Source organism: Hesperophylax consimilis, unplaced genomic scaffold (genome assembly GCF_061612785.1).
Source record: "Hesperophylax consimilis isolate HC1 unplaced genomic scaffold, BYU_Hcon_1.0 scaffold_71, whole genome shotgun sequence".
In the NCBI taxonomy this organism is placed as follows: Eukaryota; Metazoa; Arthropoda; class Insecta; order Trichoptera; family Limnephilidae; genus Hesperophylax; species Hesperophylax consimilis.
In genome coordinates, this window is record NW_028301300.1 from 190,178 (window position 1) to 206,806 (window position 16,629).

Sequence of the window (16,629 nt, forward strand, 5' to 3'; positions counted from 1 at the left end):
GCTTGTTGATAATGGCATTTATTTTGCCAAATTAGACAAAAGTGGTTTTATTTTGAGACTGCATGATAACAAAAGAAACCCGCATGGCCAGGGCATTTATTTTAGATGCCCTATGTACTTACAAAGAGATAAGAAATTCTCCGGCTTAATTTCATTTCGTAGAAGACTGGACTCTGTAAAGCTGATGAAATCGGATAAAGCACAGTTAAAATTTACGTATTTGAAAAGGTATTCACCAACCAGCTCATTTCAAAATCTGATAAAGGCAATGATTTGACTCTCTGCCGAGTTTGCTTACTACTACTACCACTACCACTACTTGACAGCTGGGTACAGATAGCAGGTGTTGATAGATATGTTCTTTTAGTAAAAGGCGTTTCTCCCAAATTTAAAATCAAATATTGCTTAATCAAAAATTAAAAAAAACTGAATATAAGGTACTTTTAATCTTTTTATATTATATAGTTCATTAAACACGTGTTTTCCACTGCAAAAAATTGAATGAATTCTCATACAATTTGAAAATTAAAAAGAAAAACTTTTTTTTGCCAAAAATTTGCGTAAATTAAAATACAATTGGCGCTTAACGCAACGGCCATATTTACATTTGCAGATTCACGAAGTATGTAGTGATTTGAAATAATATAATATTGAAATGCAAACTTCGCGGCGCGGCGTTACCGGCATGGACAGGCCTCTCAGATGCAGATTTACGAAGTATTGATTCGAGATAAGACGACATTTTTCCGCGGAAATTGAAATTTCGCGGCCCCCAACATTATTTAAATAATTAAATAAAAATACGATTTGAGTAGATGTCTCCTTTTTCTTTTCAATGGATAACCATCCACATTGTTTATGCTTCTATCTCTATCGCACGCATTATGATTTATGTGAGAGTTGGAGATACATACATTCAGAATAACAGTTCCGTCCATCTGACACAGCAACGTTATGCGATAATGGTCTTTAGAGAAGGGTATTTTAGAGCTCACTATCCCATGCTTATATTATGTATCTTGCATTTGGTTATTCCCAGTGGGCAATGGTCATTTTTCAAATCGGTGAAATGGGTTTTATTGAGATGCAGAATGACAACAAAGGAGCCGCATGGCGGAGCATAAAACGAAATGGTTATTTTTATTGGGCATTTTAAATCCTGACAATTATATTTTGTGCTGTAAAACTTTTTAAAAGGGTAATTATTTTGTTGGGGGATTATATTTTGGAACTTTTTAGGCGGGAAATCCTTTAAGGCGGGAAACATATTAAACGGGAAAAAAAGGCGTATTTTGTATGGGAATTTTTCGGGGTTGAAAAAACTGAACTTCTTAGACGGGAAAACATATTAAACGGGAACTTCTTAAGCGGGTTCCACTGTAATATGTAATCTTACGCTGTCAGTATTTTTTCATTTAATAAAGAATTTAACCTTTGATAGAGATAAGCATTTTAAAGTTTGCAATTTAAATTTGATTCAATCTCTGAATATAAAACATTATGCTACGAAAGCTTTCTTCCTAGAAGAGAGAAGGCCAAATGAATTATGAAGCTATCGCCAATATCGTTTTTCAAATTCGCCACAAAGGCCTGTACCTTCAAAATTCTATTCGAGTAACACTGCTCCCCGTGTCAAAGGAAGTTGCGTTACTTTTCAAATATCGCTTTAATAATTATCTAGAAAATGATGAAAAAACATTTCATTAATTGTGCTGAAATAAAACACACTCTCGGGAGATCTTTTTATCTTTCTTCTACTTAGTCTGATAGGTCAGTATGGAAACGATATGCTGTTATTAAGTATATTTTATAATAATCTCTGTGATTTGTTTTGGGATATTATGCTGTGTTGCGCTACCTCCTTCTTTAGGCAACGTTTCTATATAAGATATACTTTTTCAAAGTATGTGTGAGATAATTAATTATTCGTTTATCGTAGATGTTTACTTTTCTATAACTGAATCTATATTTCATTTATCTAAATAGTGGTCAAAGATATTTAATATTTTTTATAGTTAATATGTTAGTCGAGCTATTTTTTTTAGTAATTTTTAGAACAACTTTTGAGTTTGAACTTGTTTTACTTTTTAAAGTTTAAACAGAATATAAAAATAATGCTTTTGGGAATCTATTTAATCTGAAACTAAATTTTCCTAATGATAAAAATCAACAGTTCCCTCAAATAGTGACAAATTTAGGTTTGCGTTATCATCAAATGATAAGTTCAAGTCACACTGTATGTATTTAACCCTGCGAATAAATTTAAAATGGGAAGATTAGTCTTAAATAGATTAAATTTACTGGTTTAAATAGATATGAAACGACAATACCTAATCTAAAATTTACCTGTAAACAATGTTTTGGGTTGTAACTCTGGCCTGATTTACACCTTGACGACTTCCGTCGACTATTTGAATTTTTAATGAATTTATTGTTTTGACTCTGGAGCAAGCTACATACAATTGCCCATGCGTAAAGACGGGTTCTGGTAAATAAACACCAATCTGATTAAAAGTTTGACCCTGCGATTTATTAATTGTCATTTCAAAAGCAAGACTTTTTCGTTAATTTTACGTGCATCTACATTTTTGGGACACAGTATCGCTCTGTCACTGAATAAATTTGAATCGCTACAGAATGAGAATCTCCGTAAAGTGCGCTAATAACATCTTGGCAAATCGTACTTGACGGTAAAACTATTTCATGATGGTACGCAACTTTGAGGAGTTGGTAATGTTCCATTCCATGATTAAAACGTCTATTCTGTATTATTTGTAGGTTGTTTAAATACGTAAGCTCCCGATTTGCGAACCGAGCCAGGAAAGAAACGGCGTTTCGAGCCATTTGCGGTTGTTTCTTTCCTTTCCTATAAATCGAAGTTCAGCTCGTGTACATAGCATGAGGCTTTCTAAACGGCACAACTCTGATAAAAATGGAGAAGCAAAGAATGTGTTTCAACACTTTTGCTTTTTGCCCGAAAGTAATGGGTAAAAATGTGGTATGTGGTGCGTGGTGTAATGTTTGAATGTGAATGAAGCAAGATGTTTGTGCCAAATTTCATATTTACGATTTGATGTTCGAATGTAAATAAAGTGAATGCTTTCATTTAAATCAAATAGCTGTAGGTACCTGACCGACCCCCCTATGGTGGTCTGTGAACAAATTTTAAATGAACAAATTGGCCGTCCAATTAAAAACCTTGATCGTTTCCGATTTAAGTAGATATATTAACTGGCAAGCTAGTTATGTAATTAGTTCCATAATTATACCATTCATGGATGATTAGTAACTTTAAAATATCAAAGCGTTGAAGTGTCATCATTTTCATCACGCCTTTGGAAAGACATAGAGAGGATTGTGAAATTAGTTCCAGTTCAAAGTAACGCCGGCTGAAGTTCATTCATTCTCGAGGACTTAAAAACGCAGACGGTAGAGAAGTTTTGACATCCTGCAAACGACAAAAATTATGCGTATGGTTAATTCATTCATGAATATATAGTATTTTAATGTTATATTCATTTTGAACTTGGTACAACAAAAAAATCTGCAATAAGAGACAAATGATCAGAAGAATTGTGCAAAATTTACAGAATCGGCGTTAATGGCGATTGTCAAAATAATAATAATAATAATAATAATTGGATAATTTGTAGAGCGCCGTTTTTGTGAAAAATCACCTCAAGTTTCAAATGTAATATCAAATAGCGGGCCAGAACTAATTACATACATTTTGTAATAGATATTACTTGTACCCTATGTTTAAACATATATATTTAAACATAGGGGTTTATTAGCCATCTACGAACACAGTGCACGATCTTGAGATATGTTATTTGAATATTATAATTAAAGAGTCGCCTCATGTTTTCTTGTCTCAAGTGTTAATAGCGTTTTAACTTTTGTATGATAATACAATTTGACGCTCAACATGAATTTTATAGCTATGAATTTTAAATACATATTACAATGGCGTCCAACGCGTCTTGTATTTTAATCTTATTGCATTGTGTTGACTTTCAAATGTTACAATGATAGTCAATAATTGAAACGCCTGATGTAACTTACTATCTAATAGAATTATGCAAACAAACTTTGTAACTTTAAGGTCCGCTTCGTGTCACTAATAAATATTATAATGGCATTACCAAAACCCAGCTTAACTCAAAACACCAGTTTTTGTAGTTGGGCCCCTGTGATTATAAGCTCCGAACCGAACCAGAAAAGGAACGCAACAACTGCAAACGGCGTTTCGAGCCATTTGCGGTTGTTTCGTTCCTTTCCTATAAATAGCATGAGGCTTTCTAAACGGCACAACTCTGATAATTAAATACATATGCTTGCGTGTAGATGTAGCGGACTGCGTGTCAACACTTTTTCCTTTTGCCCAAAACTAACGGGTTAAAATGTGGTGTGTTATGAAATGTTTGAATGTGAATGAAGCAAGATGTTTGTGCCAAATTTCATATTTACTATTTGATGTTGTTCGAATGCAATATTATGAACATGATACTATTCACCTGAAAGTGCCAGAATTCTGCACTGTCCTTTGTTCAGAATGTCGAGTCAAAGCGCTGAACGTCAATTGGAAAACGCAGACAGCAGAATACGTTTCTAAATCCTGCAAATTACATTAGATAACAGTTAGCCATTATATCAATATATATGTAACGTTATATTCATTTTCAACTCGGTACAGCAAAAAGATAAAGAAACGTCATAATAGAAAAAGTTATGTCAACGTCAATTGGAAAACGCAGACAGCAGAATACGTTTCTAAATCCTGCAAATTACATTAGATAACAGTTAGCCATTATATTAATATATATGTAACGTTATATTCATTTTCAACTCGGTACAGCAAAAAGATAAAGAAACGTCATAATAGAAAAAGTTATGTCATACTGAAACTGAAAACTGGCGCACGTAAAGATTAAAGGAACCGTTGTGTCTGCGAATATATCCGGCATGATTGTAGGCAAAAAATGAACGCTTTCTCTTTTATCATTTCACGTGACTGTCTTGTAAAACATTATCTGAAAATTCCCAAATATCATACTTGTGCAATTGTATATACCTGTTCAAGAATCGCTTAAAACCGGTTGCGATTGCAAAGAATGAGCCTTCAAAATCAACGATGAATTAGCGCCTAGGTGTCAGGTCACGTTCGTGGAAGAACGACCTGCAGAATAGAAAAGAGACGATTGATTAGAAGAAATGAGCAAAATTTACAGACTCGGCGATAATGGCGATTGTCAAAGTTTCAAATGTTATGTCAAATAGCAGCCAGAACTAACTACACATAATATGCAGATGTCTTATGTCAATACTAATATGTAATAATTTATAACACAGCCGCTCGTGTCAAGAGAAGTTGCGTTACTTTTCAAATATCGCTTCAATAATTATCTAGAAAGAAGAAACATTTCAATAATTGTGCTAGAAATTTATAAATCTATAAATAATAATATTTACCTCGAGAAAGCGTCAAAATTCTACGCTGTCCTTTGTTCAGATTGTCGAGGCTGGTAAATTTGACGGTTTGACGTCCTGTAAATGTCAAAAATTATATTAATATATAGTATTATAATGATATTCACTTTTAACTTGGTACAACAAAAAGATCTGCAGAGAAACGCTCGTTTAATGATTAATTTTGTGAAGATATCCATCGTCAATTACAAAAAGCAGACAGTTAAGACGTTTCAGTAGATAAAAGTTGGGCTTTTATTTATGTAACAGTAATATTATGAACAAATTGTTATATTACCTAGAGAAACCGACATAATTCTGCGATGTGTAATCGCCAACCGTCATCATTCTCCTTTGTTCAGAACGTCGAGGCTTCAAAGCGACATCGTAGAGAAGTTTCAATAACCTGCAAATGATATTTGATAAGGCATATTGTATATAGTATTATAATTTTATATTCACTTTTAACTTGGTACAACAAAAAGATCTGCAGAGAAACGCTCGTTTAATGATTAATTTTGTGAAGATATCCATCGTCAATTACAGGCTAAAGAAAAGATAATTTAGGAATTAATGTAATCTGAAACTCGAAGCCGGCTGCGTTTGCAAAGAATGCTCTCGTGCGATGATTAAACGTTTGACGTTGCGATTTATTTAACGTCATCCAGCGAGCAAGTTCAACTGAAAACTTGTAAAACATTCTGAAAAATTCCCAACTATCATACGTGTACATACCTGTCCAAGAAACGCCATCAATAACCATCGATGAAATCGCCTAGGTGTAGTTTTAACCGAAAATCCGCACGCAAACGCCCCGTGAAGGTGTCCATACAGTGGAGAGGTTTCTAAATCCTGTAATGACATTTGATAAGAGTTAGCTATTTGAATAATCATTTATTAATATATATTGTAACGTTATATTCATTTTCAACTCGGTACAGCAAAAAAATAACATTAAATAAGAATATTTACCTGACGAAAAAGGAAAAAAATTAATCCAACCACCATTTTTTTTCATCACGTTATGAATCCATATTTCTTAAAGAATCCCATGATGCAACTTGATCCGAGTCGTCAAACACACGCGGAACTTCGTAAAGAATAACATTCACTGATATCGTATACATTTCAGCGGACTTGATAATATTTAAAACACAAACCGATACTGGGTTTTTAGATAGCAGTCCGCCATTTGCCAATATACCACGTGACTTGCAGTGTTGCCAACTCGAATTTTAAAGTAGAGCTAGGCGAAACCCAAAAAAGAGCCAAAAAGGAGCTAAAATTTTGAAAGTGACATAAAGCATGGGGGGGGAGTTGTTAGAGAATTTCAGAGAAGAAAAATTCGGGGGCGGACTGCAGAATTTTTGACAAAAATTTTTTCATAATTTTAAAAACACAATTATTTTTGATAATATCAAAGTCTTCAGGATATTTTTATTGTTTTTTTTATATTTTTTTTTCTTAGGCAGCGACTAGTCCTCTAAAAAATCTAAGCAGTCATCCGGTTCCAGTTCCTGTACCATCGCACTGCTAGGACCGGCTTCATCAGGATTTTTTTCATATACAGCCATTGTTGCATTTTTTTTTAATCTGGGGGAAGTTCATAATCCTCGCAACATTTGTTGTGTCGCCTGAGCCCCGATCGAATTGTTAAAATCGAATTAACCATGTCATTGCCAAGTCTATTTCTAGTTTTATTTTTTACTTGTGCAGGAGTTCGGGGAATCTCTTTTTTTGGGAAGTCCTCGTTATTTTGGAATATTATTGCACATATAATTTTTTTAATATTATTTCACGTGAATAAGAGCTGAAAAATCTGAAAAACGAGCTAAGAAGCTAAATGACTTTTTTTGGAGCTGACGACGTCGATTTAGAGCCAGATCTAGCTCTAAAGGAGCTGAATTGGCAACACTGGTGACTTGGCGTCGTTATATAATGATACCACTATGCAAAAAAAACATTTAGACATAAATTAAACCTATTACCCTAAAAATCGGGAAATTTCAAAACATCTTTCGTAAAATTTTAAAAAACAAAATCAACGATACCTGATCAATTCAGACCTGACGCTCGATAAAAATCAATCGTGTTTTTAATTTACGTTCCAGTAATGCGAAAAACGCAAAATTTTCGAGCAAAAAGGCGCAAGAAATTTTTTTTTATGATTTCGCGTTCGGGGTGCGTTCGATGTTGAATAAAAACATAAACGGTGAAGGAGAAAATGTTTTGCAGATCATCCCGATCGATGAAAACGAAACGTTGCGAAAATGCACCAAAATTTGGCCGTTTCGAAATCGCGCGCGTGGCAACACTCGTGATTTCTGAAAAATTCGGCCGAGAAACAAAAATTCCCAGATTTGGAAGCTCTGACGCAAATCGTTTTTTTGCCATAGTGGGGCAGTCCTGGCGGCGGGAGTGTGAACCTCGGTACTTTAGTATGGCGCGCCTCGAACGCTTCCAGTTCCCGCCGACAGAGTTCCGCTAATTTTCCCGCCGTACGAATCCGGCCGAGTTTCTAAAAAAGCTGGTTGAATCCTGTTCACGTTTTGGCACGCTGAATTGAACTTGAATTCTTTTCCCACAGAGAGGCGTCTCGGTCGTTTTTTGCTTGAACCTGAAACAAATGAAAGGCAACTTTTTTCAAGCACACGAAAACGAACCTAGAGTGTGAGCGACTTGAGGGTTCAAGTGGTCGATTTTCGCCTAATTTTAAGCGACCAAATAAAACAAAGAAACTGCGTATTACTATATGTATATACTAGCTTTTTGCCCGTTGCAGGCAACTGATGGGTAAAAATTAATTGCGTGGTGTAGTATTTGAATGTGAATGAGGCGAGGGTGTGGGACTACAAAATTTTATAAAAAGAAATAAATATTTTGAGAAAAAAAAAGAGCCAAGGAGCTTACTGATCATTTTTTCACCGAGCCGTTCGGATTCTGTGAGTCGAGACGCGTAATTTGATATCCATATCGTATGTACGGTTTTTGTCACCAACATTCTTCAAAAGTTGTTATTTTGGAAAAAGAATTGCTCAAATAACACGAAAAATTTAAAAACTTTTAAAAATGTAATATGTATTTTGGCATATAAATGAAAGTATGTGTGTGTGACCACAAATCTATTAAAATATATGTATGGATAGAAAGAAATGGATATTTTGAGAAAAAAAAGTGCCAAGGAGCTTTCTGATCATTTTTTCACTGAGCCATTCGGATTTTGTAAGTCGAGACGCGTAATTTGATACCCATATCGTATGTACGGTTTTTGTCACCGACACTCGTCAAAAGTCCCAGCGAGTTTTATTTTGGAAAAAAATATTGCTACTACCACTACCACTACCATACCACTACCACTACCATATAACTACCACTTCCACTTCCACTACCACTACCACTACCACTACCATACCACTACCACTACCATACCACTACCATACCACTACCACTACCATACCACTACCACTACCACGACCATACCACTACCAGTACCACTACCACTACCACACCCACTACCACTACCATACCACAGCCAATGGCGAAAAATGGCGAAATTTCTGACAGTGATTCTGTCATTTTGACTTCTACCAAAAAAAGGAAATTAACTCCTTCTTCCCCAATAAAACTTGACTCTCCTTCGACTTCACAGTCCCCACCAGCACTTTCTCAACTTCCTAAAACAAACTTTTATTCTCCTCATTCCCGTGGCCCATTCATAGTATACGCCCAAAAAACTGAGCAAGGAAAAACCATCCACCCTCTTGAATTTGGCAAATTCCTATCAAATAGCAAGAACCTTTCAATCAAGCCTGGAGGTGTAAAAGCCGAGGGTCGCTTCCGAATCTCCGTCGAATTCCTCTCAGGGTCAGCTGCCAACAGTTTCATCAAAACTATCTTCATTTCATCTAATTCAAAGTTCAAGGCATATATCCCTTCTTTCAATGTCACTCGCATGGGCCTGGTCAGAGGTATCTCGACTGATCTGTCCATCGAAGAAATTCTGTCTTCACTTTCAACCCCCCAACACATTGGCAATCCCATAAAAGCCAGGAGGCTAAATTACAAGGACTCCTCTGAGGGTATAATTTCCTGGAAGCCCTCCCAATCTGTCATTATCACCTTTGAAGGTCAATCTCTTCCCCCCCATATAGATTTATTCTTCAACTCATTACCAGTTGAAATGTATACTTATCCCACCACTCAATGTTTCAATTGCTGCCGTTTTGGTCATACCAAAGCTGCATGCAGATCTCAACCCAGATGTTTTAAATGTGGAGAATACCACGCAGCTGACCAATGTCCTTCTTCCTTCTCACCCAAATGTTTTAACTGCTCAGGCTCACATACAGCTATCAACACTTCTTGCCCAGAACAATCTCGCCAAAAAAATATTAAAATTTCTATGGCCTCTTAGAACTTGTCTTTTCTGCAGGCTTCTAAACTATTCCCGCCTGTCAAAAAATCATTTGCTGAGGCTTTATCCAGCAACTCCTCATCCAACCCTCTTCCCTCTTCTACAACAACTTCTTCTCGTTCAACAATATTTGAAGGGATCGGAATCCTTAAAAGTCATTCCAATCTCCCGGCCCGAACTGTCAATAATATTTTCAATGACATTATTTCATCTAAATGGCCCAACTTTTCTCTTTTATTTACTGATGGATCCAAATCTCCCGATTCTCCTAACTGTGGTATAGGTATTAACGTTTACCACAATAATTCTAATGACAGAATATTTCATTCAATTTCAAATCAATTTTCAATATTTTCAGCCGAGTGCATTGCAATAATAGAATCTCTCAAATATATAATCAAAAATAATTTTGAACATTCCCTCGTTTTCTCTGACTCTCTCAGATCCCTCCAAAAACTTAAATCCAGTCCTCTTCTTCATCCTGATGATCACTTTGTATGCCTTATTCGAGAGATGATAGCCTCCATTCAAAGCTCTGGTAAAACTGTAACTCTGATTTGGATTCCTGGACATGTTGGTGTCATGGGTAATGATATTGCGGATGCCTTGGCAAAACAAGGAGCGTCCAACCCTGTTGTTACCCTCGTAAACCACATTCCCCTATCTGACATTTTTTCCATCATCAAAGATAGATCCCGCAATGTTTGGGCAGAGTATTGGCACATTGCTAGTCAATCCAAGGGAGCCTGCTATGCCTCAATACAAAGGACTATTCCATCAAAACCGTGGTTTCAGCAATTCCCTCATTTTTCCAAAGAAGAAATTTCTTCACTCATTCGAATGAGGATCGGACATTGTTCCGTTCCTTCCCATCTTTTTAAAATTCACGTCGTTGACTCCTCAGATTGTACATTCTGTGGTCTAGAAGTGGGAACTTTAGATCACATAATTTTTTGATTGTCCCTCTCTAAACAAACATCCTCTCTTCTATCAAGCCTTATCTAAAATTGCCTCCCCTCCATTCAACTTCTTAATCTCTTCTAAGTCTGAACTCGACTCCAATTTTTCATTATAACTTTGAAATTTGCCCATTTAAATAAAAATTAATATTTAAATTCACCTTTTCATTTCTCAATAATTTTAAATGATGGCCAAGAACACCCTTGAAGGGTGAAAGCCAGAAATAATGTTTAAAAAAAAACATACTACGCAGTGGCGTAGCTAGGTAACCAAGGGCCCTGGGGCAAATTAAAAAATGGGGCCCCACTGCTATGTAAACTGATTAGGTTTTATCAAATAAAAATATGAAATATACAAACACTTTAAAAATGCTAAGCTACTTAAGCTCTTTTTTGTGCACTGCAGACTGCAGGGCAGGTAATAAAAATATTAAACAGTAACAACATAAATTACAATTAATACTTGGTGTAGGTTTGGCTAATAAAACGAAATAGAGAAGATTCAAGGGTTTATTATATAAAGGTCGGTCCTACCAACTGACTAAATAACCTTTATATTTACAATTTTTTCCTAGCTTTAGTTTTTGCAAAAGTATCAATGACTTCGTTTAAATCCAGGCTTAATGCGGTTTTGTTTTCAATTGCTATTAGCGATAAATGTCGGAGTCGAGTTTGGCCCATCTTATTTCTTAAATAATTTTTAATATTTTTAATTTGCTAAATGACCTTTCAGCTGCTGCAGAAGTGACAGGAATTGTAAAGAATAATAACATTGCTGTAAATACTTCCGTTAGGTCGCATTCCAGCACTCCATATTTGCTCATTATTTCCTTATATAATTGGTGAACAGTCTCATCACACTGGCACATCATAGCCTAGAAACACTTCTTTTACTTCTATATCAATTGGCTGTCCATTTTCCGATCTGGTTATTACTGCATACCTCACAACAATGCTTAGCTGATCTACCTTCGATATGTCCTGTGTCGTATCCATTATGATGGCAAAAAACGGTGACGCTCTAATTTGTTCTAGTAGATGGGTTTCGAGTTTGGTCCCCAAGCTCTCAATCATTTCATTTTGAATAGTTGCACTCAGATATCTTGTAGATCCTAAAAACATAAAAAACACAATTTCAAAAAAGTCAAGTCAAGTTAGACAGTTAATAATTATAAACAAAATAAAACAAAAAAAAACTTAGAAATTATTATTATTACCTTTGGGCATATCCAAAGCTCTACAAAGGACAGAAAATTTCCGTGGTATCCTTCCTGACTTAAGTCTTCTTGATGTCCTCTCAAAGCCAAAGAACTCTTTGCCAGGGTAAGTATGATATCGCATAACCTTTGAAGAACCATTTTCCAAAATGATGCTTCTTTGCGAATTTCATTTTCAAGTTCCTTGTCGATAGTATTAGTATCGTTTTTTTTCCAAAATTCATACACAGCACATGCTTCCGAATGGCCACTCGAACAACTGTGTTGTTTAATTCTTTCTGATAAATGCTTCCAATCTCGAATTCCCGTACACCAAACATTATTCCTTTGTGAAGCAAATAACCAGCAGTGTTGACAATAGGCAGCGTCTAGTATTTTGGAATAACACAACCAAAAACGATTAACTGGCCAATATTTAGAACACGAAAAGTAGTAGGTACAATTTTGAAAAACACCTATTGTTCTGGTTGATGTCTGTTGAAAAAGGTCCTGAAGGCTGTAAAGGTCCAATATCAAGTATTTGACGTTTTTCGTCATCACTTAATATTTTGTTTGTGAAGTTTCCCAAGTCATAAGATTTGTCGTATACATTTTCGAAAAATGTAGAGGTCTGTGATTCCTCCAAACCCTCCGCTCTTATGTGTGTCATGCAAACATCATCCACGTTCACATGATCGGCGGCGGAGGCATCTCCAACTGCAATAATTGTCGAATTTTCTTCAGTAGGCTTCTCGGGTGAAATGCAGATCACGCCAAACTCTGGGAATTTAATAAAAATGCACTTTCTAGATGAGAAAAGTGTGTAGAAACTCATTAAAAAAAGAATTAAGGCGCGGAAGAATAAATTGAGGGAGATACAGCCGATCAAAGTTTAATAAAATTGCACTTCGCGATCTGAGGGTAAAATTCGGTTTATGGGAGTATAACCGAAATCGAACTTGATTTAGACTAATTTAGGGCTGGGGAATCCGAATCTGAAAGAATTAGGTGGGGGTCGGCACTATTAACTGAGTTATAGGGTTTTGAAACTTCGTACGCGATACATAGGAACCATGTTTTATTTATCAATTATGACTTAAGAAAATCAAATTAACAACTATTTACTTTTGAAATTTCAGTAGTGCCAACCAAAAAAAAAAAGTGTTGCCATATAATAATAATATTTTTTTACAAAATAGGTTAGGTGTTTAGTTTGGGTTAGAGTAGGCAGAAAAACATGGGAAAAAGGTATTAGAATTAAATCACAAACCAGTCTATACAAACCTAGCGTAGCCCACAAACTACTTGAAAACTGGGATATAACTCTAAAGGGGACGCGAGCAGGCGTTATTAAAGGGGCAATTTTGTGTAACAGGAAATAACATGGAAAAAAGGTATTAGTATTAAATCACAAACCGTCTATACAAACCTAGCGTAGCCCACAAACTACTTGAAAACTGGGATAAAACTCTAAAGGGGACGCGAGTGGGCGTTATTAAAGGGTCATTTTTTTGTTATAGAAAATCACAGTTAGGTTAGGTTATATATATATACATAAATTAAGTATTTACAAGATTTTAAATAATAAACTACCAATCTGGCAAATGATATTTAATTTCCAGAATTTTCCATGCATTGATATTATTATATGGCAACACTTTTTATTTTTTGGATGGCACTACTGAAATTTCAAAAGTATTAACATAGTTTTTAATTTGATTTTCGTGACAAAATATGGCGGCGGGCTGTCCGAATATGGTGATAATATCAGATCGCGAAGTGCAATTTATTAAACTTTGATCGGCTGTATCTCCCTCAATTTATTCTTCCGCGCCTTAATTCTTTTTTTAATGAATTTCTACACACTTTTTTCATCTAGAAAGTGCATTTTTATTCAATTCCCAGAGTTTGGCGTGATCTGCATTCCTCCCGGCTTCTCAACCAACACTGCAGTTACCACATTATTTGAGTCACTATCAATAGAAATATTTTGGCCAGATGTACTTGCAGGAGGCTGACTAAAAAACTTGTCAATTTTGGGCAATTTTTGTTTACTGTCTTCTCTTTCTTGGCGTTGTTTGCGTTTAAATGCACAACTGGGTTTCTTTATTTTATCCATATTTTAATACGCTACAAGTGTCGTTGGGAAATGACGCACATATCACTATCCGTCAAATTGACAACACTGGCAACACTGCCAACCTACAGAAAGAATTAAGGGGAGTTCCCTAGGCATAACTTTTGAATTTCTCTCAACTGAGTTGTCATGATTAAAGTGGAGTTGCAATTTGCAACCTGTCATATTTATTTTGAAAATGGGAGAAATTTCCAAAAGTTCAGTTCGATCGAGATTTCTGGTAAGGATTCGAGGGCCCCCTGAGCTTGAGGGCCCCGGGGCACTGCCCCGCGTAGCCCCTAGGTAGCTACGCCGCTGAATTACTACGTACCTTCCAAAGTAGTTTCCATTTTTTTTTTAGAACCAAAACACATTATTTTTAAGCACATAAAAAACCTTAGAGCTCGCGCGACAAGAAACGAATAAAAGCAACTGATAATTCATTAATTAATTTACCTAACTTTGGGGCTCTGGTGTGAGTCAACCCGTGCATTAATTACCCCAATTACAAAAGCATTTGTCACACTAAATACCTGTTATATACCCTCATGACGTCATTTTTCAAGAATTACAGTGACTTTTTTTCCGTCTAGCTGTATGAAACGAAACACAGTGCGTCGTGGATATCTGTGGTAACAAAAGTCAAAACACCACATGTTTATGGTTATGTTCATGGTTCTTCGCTGACGTAAATATTTGTGAAAAGTGAAAGTAGATTTGTTAAAATGCCTCGCTAATTTGGCTGTAGTGTCGAAAGCTGTGAGGATGTTGTTTCAGTGCGACACGACAATAACGAGAGTCTGTTTCGGGAATGGGCGTGGAGAATTGGCAGAATAGATTATATTTATTACCCGATTTTGGCAAATTATGCACATGTTTGTAGTCCGCATTTTGCAAAAATATTAAAAACGACTTGTGGCTCGTTGAAAAAAGATGCTTTGCCGACCCTCAATCTTCCAGATATCGGAATATATCGGGATTTACCTGGTGCACAAGGGACCCGGGATGTTAACCAAAATGCAGGTGCGAATCTCCCTCTGTTTGTTCAATGTTTCTAATGTAACTTATCATTAACTTGAATCACCTCAGAATTGAATCTATTTTCTTTTTTAGACCGTATTCGTGTTCCACGTGTACCCCCAGTGAACTACTGCACAAATTGTGGTGCCCTCCAAGATCACAATGACAGTTTTAAAGGTATAAATGTCTATCGACCTATCTTAATATTATTAATATGATTGTGAGTGTTGGTAGAGAGAAAGAATAGACGTTGATTTGAGTCGTTATTATGATAAAGATATTCATTCAAAAGAATTATTATTTCTTCAAACCCAGCAACTGAATTACAGATATAATATTCTATGTTTTGTTTGAGTTATGTGATGATGTGATGTTTATTTATTTCAGATGCTAATGTCTTCCCAGCAGCGGGCCCATTGCTGCCAAAATGGACGTAGAAGCGTATACCTTCATACGCTTCTATATACAACTGTTTTATTTTTCTCTAAAGGAAATAATATTCTATGTTTTGATTGAAAACTTTGGGTAATGTGTTGAATTTATTTATTTCAGAAGCTAATGCCTTCCCTGCAAGGGCGGATCCAGCTTTGGCGCCAGGGGGGGGTCACGTAGTCGTGGTCAAGTTTTTTTTTTTTTTTTAAAGAAAGACAAACATTCCCGGGTTACGAATAACCCAACAATAACTCCTACCACCACCACAGAAAGCCGAAAATGCTTACTTGTGTTGTGATGGAGGACTTAGGTCCGGTCAGTTACAGTTACAAGAAGTTATAATTTAATTTTGATAATAATATATACAAGTAAAAAGTAGGTATTGTTGGATATGGTAACACTAGGTATATCATTAAGATTGTCTTTTGCTCCGCAAGCCCGGGCGGCGTAGGCTCGTGTAATGTCAATTGTCAACCAATACAGTACAGATTACAATTATTAATCGTGTTCTTATTTCACCACAATATAACATGGTGTCAGGTGTGTCTTCAACATAGTATTTATTTATTTATTTATTTTTTATTTATTTATTTAGTACAGGTGATGATACAATGACACATGTAGATAAAAAATACTTTGACTGCCCAACTAGGAGGAATTCCCGTTTTAGGACAGTCAAAATTGAGTTAGTATTCATGCACGCATACATATTTTGTAAGAACAAAAACAAAAAAGGAAAAAAAAGAAAAGTAATATAATATATACATAACTAAAAAAAAAAATATATATATAACTAAAAAATAATGATACATTAAAAAGAAAAATATTATTATAAAAGATTAAAAGCAAAAAGTTATAAAGTTAACTGATGTTAACTTGTTGTTTGGTTTGTTTAGTTTTGTTTGTTTTTTTGTTTTCTTAATGTGTTTGATATTTTGTTTGTCTTATTTTTGGAAAAGTGTGAGTTCACACTCTTTTCTCCCTAATTGGTGAAGCCAGACAGTGATCGATTTACGAAGAGCA

General features: G+C 35.5%; 3 long non-coding RNA genes across 3 annotated transcripts; 1 reads left to right on the forward strand and 2 right to left on the reverse strand.

The window, feature by feature from the left end:
• Positions 1-418: 418 nt before the first annotated feature.
• LOC149408779 (uncharacterized) lies at positions 419-5,090 on the reverse strand. Its single transcript, XR_016305391.1, has 3 exons — positions 5,075-5,090; positions 4,518-4,618; positions 419-3,448 (listed from the first exon to the last, which is right to left on the reverse strand). It is a non-coding gene; the product is annotated as an uncharacterized LOC149408779 (long non-coding RNA).
• A 676-nt stretch (positions 5,091-5,766) lies between these two features.
• Positions 5,767-6,661, reverse strand: LOC149408780 (uncharacterized). Its single transcript, XR_016305390.1, has 3 exons — positions 6,442-6,661; positions 6,205-6,321; positions 5,767-5,875 (listed from the first exon to the last, which is right to left on the reverse strand). It is a non-coding gene; the product is annotated as an uncharacterized LOC149408780 (long non-coding RNA).
• Positions 6,662-14,957: 8,296 nt separating this feature from the next.
• Positions 14,958-15,954, forward strand: LOC149408781 (uncharacterized). Its single transcript, XR_016305392.1, has 3 exons — positions 14,958-15,177; positions 15,268-15,351; positions 15,562-15,954. It is a non-coding gene; the product is annotated as an uncharacterized LOC149408781 (long non-coding RNA).
• Positions 15,955-16,629: the final 675 nt, after the last annotated feature.